We start from the raw sequence: 3,797 nt of genomic DNA, 5'->3' as shown, positions 1-3,797 counted from the left end.
TCAGACGTGTGCTCTTCCGATCTATTCAAAAGGTTTTAGCTAGTGTTTGGACACCTTGGGTGATGCTAATGCCAACAGTACTCCAACTTTTAAGCTTCATAACTCAAGATTTATTTTATAAAAAAATATTTTATTTATGTGTTTTGGAAAGTTCTTGAGGCGTGCTATAAGAACATGTAATGAAAAATTGGGGATTCTATTTAAAAAATTCAAAGTGACCTTGTCCTAACCTTGACGACGCCACTCAGGGTCAAACCAATGTTATTATCTTATGTCCCCTCGAAACCCTACAACTTTTGTCTGAAAAATTTTTTTCTCCCGGGCTTGATTTTTGAAATATTCGACTGGATGAATTAAAATGGTCCACCCTGTATATAGGCACCACAGGTGTCTGTTAACAGACATCAGCGGCGGCCGCTTTTATGGGCCGCACGCTGCAACATAGATTCCACGACAAGGAAATCCTCGATAAATGCCGAAGGGAAGACAGATTGCATCCGCCTCCTGCACGTAGGCAAGGAAGCAGGGGATCCTAACCTCGCCTGTCAAAAGCGGCACCCGCAACCGCCGCCCATCTAAAGGCCGATACACATTATCGCCAACGGAAGCGAATTCCTTATCACGTGCAAACGCGTTTCTATATCGAATATATATAATCCTCAATAACGATATAGGTTATCCCGCGGCACGTGCACACGGCCGGCCGGATATACGGCACCACAAACACTCCCCACGTGCACCTAAGTGCAGCGTGAACAGCACTCTACACGAAACGATGACCAGCAATGTCTCGATCAAAGTATTAAGACTCCGAACACTGTGTAACGGGGCCCCCTGAGAGAAGCCCCGTTCCGCGGAATACTATCCTCGCGGTTCCCCGACAACCATCATCTAAGTCGGGGAAAGTGCCCGGCGCGGCAAGGAGCGCTGTGACGCTCCGCATAATCTTGTATCCGGGGAAACAGGACGCCGATCGTCCGCGCCACAGACGCGTACCGAGCGCGCCAAACTGCCGCCGGCCGAAACGACCGCGCGCACGCGCACTGGCACCGCAAGCGTTGCACGAACTTTGACCGCGGTGAAATTGTTATCGGGCTAACGTTGTTTTATGTTTTATATATATAGATATATTAAGTGCTAAGTTGTCCGTCCGAGCGTAGTGTAAGTAGAGGGGGGGACCGGCGAGGGTATAAAAGCCGGCTTTGGGTTCACGGAGGCAGTCACACTCGAGTGGCGATTCTGGCCGTTGCCGACTCGTCTTTCTTCCGCCTTCCTCGCCACAAGGCCCACAAGTACGAGAGGCCCGGACATTCCCGGCCTCGGTCCGGCCGACACTGACGGCTCGTCTCGACCGTGGCTTCCTGGTTCCCGACCGATCCGGCTAACAGTGGTAGAGCCGTTGCCTGCCACGGTCCGGCAGTTCCCGGCTGGCCGAGATCAACCAAGTCCCCGGACTCCGTACCGCCGTGGTGTGGCCGTTGCCCGCCGCAGTCCGGCCTTTGCCGACCGGCGAGTCCATATCCCGAACCGCCGCGAGCTCGCGAGCCTTCCCCGCGATCATGATTTCGAGAACCGTAAAATAGCGTCACGTAAACCCGGCGGTGGTAATACGTATCCCAGCACCGCGACATCGAGAACCTAGTGTTCCCCCGCAATCACGATTCCGACACCAGTATTGTAACGTCGCGTAAGCCGGGCGGCCGTAAACCGTACTTCGGCGCCGCGACATCGAGAACATAATGTAAATTACGTAATCGAGAAATATATCGTTATCTGTGTTAAACCATACATCGCGAGTTAAATTACTTAGACCCTATCCGTGTCTCCGGACCTGCTCCCGTCTCTGAAGCCGACTGAGGCGTATCTGCACACTTTAGCCGCACGGGAAACAGGTCGTTTTAACTGTGTTTATGCAAACTCAATTTAATTATAAATTACGTCCCTGGGTATTTTGCTTAGGTTTCACTCCCGATCCCGAAATCGCACTCCACACTTCAGAGGCACGACACGCCCCATGTCTGCGCCACGTGCGCACCCCGGAAACCGGATTTTGACACGCAGCCAGTATATACAGGCAACGCACTATCGCCGCGTAGTCACTTTCCCTTTTGCAAAAACTACTCTAACCGATCCCAGTAATTTATCGCAATTTAACACATCTTAACTTATACGCAGACGCCTATGCGCACACCACGTGCTCGCCGGTATAGCCGAGCGTTCACCGCGCACGCCACGCATGCGCACATCCACGAACTATTACCCCTCATAACTTGTGATTCCGCGTGAGCCAAGAAATAGCAATTAATCTTTTGCTAGTTAAATAATATGTAAAAGGTCTTTCCGATTCAATAATCTCACGCACGCACGACTCAGATGCAATCAGTTCTTGTACTTTAGAGCCCAAAAACTCTACCGTCAACACTGCGCCTCTCCATGTAGCACGGTCGGTACCCAAGAGAGGAGAGATACACACTATCCGGGCATATCAAAGCGTCAATCTTAGCTCGCGGGGACAAGCACATGAGAAACACGCAATACATAGAATTTGTCAGATGCAGTCCCAGACAATACAAGGCTAAGGGGGCCGCCCGCATTAAGGTTTCCAGTCCGGGGACAGTCGGAGCACGCCGCCAAGGAACCGCCAGTCACAGGAACACACCCACGCCAGCCAGGTCATCCACTGCAGCTACAAATAGCCGGGGGAGAAAAAGAACCCCAACAACGGCCCCGAACAGCCAGGATACCACTCCAACCCGGAGAAGGGTCTAACAATCTGGCCCCGAACTCACACGGCCTACAGAAGCCGGCAAAACATTCATATATGCAGTATTCCTTACAGGCACTTTATTCAACAGTAACAGATAGCGCGTTGCATCAGCTGATGAAAGCCGAGCAACGAGCGCCACCCCGCGTTCTCTTTCGCGCACTAGCCGCCACACGTTAATCGCACCACGTGCGTGCAAAAATGCCTCCCTTTTTACACGTGCTCTACTCAACACCACTGACTACACACGTACAGCAGTAACACGTAATGCTACGTATATCTAGCGTAAGAAAGCCAGATAGATTACTGCTAAGAAAGACACTGTCTCAGCACCCGCGTGGGTCGCGCTTAGTACACTCAAGGGGTGCCACCACGTGCTCAAAGAATTCGCCCCCGATTTAAAGGGCCAAGAGATAATATATGCCCTTCCCAGTGGTACCCCCGAGTCTACACCAAATATCTTAGCACACCGCAACGGGTTCCGCACCAGAAGAAACCCGAGGCAGAGGACAGGGGTTCACTACAGACAAGCCCGACGACCATGCACATAGCATGTTATTCCGCCATCACCCGCTCCGCCACGCGGTTACGCACCCGACACGAATTTTGTCTATAACTCGACAGAATGATAATTCTCACACACAAAATCACACGATTTAATGCAGAAATCAATTCTGAACACAACTATCACATCTAGACCGATCAAAGGCCACTTTATCTACCCAGGATGTACTCGAGCCGAGGAGCAGCACTAAGACACGTTTTTACAGCCCAACGCACATCGAACGACCCCCCCCACCCCAACCTTTTTTTTTGTACGTGGTGTAAAAATCTTCTGAAAACCTCCTGCGCCTGCATCAGGGGAGTGTGGGATTCGCCTGGCCAGATGACGAGGCCTAGGCACCTACCCACTAAAACATCACCACGAGGAAATCCGACCCGATCTCATATGAGAGTGGCCCCGGAACTGCTGGAGAGCATTACTTCAGGGCCACCCTCGGCGATCACGGAAGCATAAAGCTTCCACGACTTA

This window comes from Wasmannia auropunctata, unplaced genomic scaffold (assembly GCF_000956235.1).
Source record: "Wasmannia auropunctata unplaced genomic scaffold, wasmannia.A_1.0 LD336095.1, whole genome shotgun sequence".
In the NCBI taxonomy this organism is placed as follows: Eukaryota; Metazoa; Arthropoda; class Insecta; order Hymenoptera; family Formicidae; genus Wasmannia; species Wasmannia auropunctata.
This window is presented reverse-complemented; position numbering follows the sequence as displayed.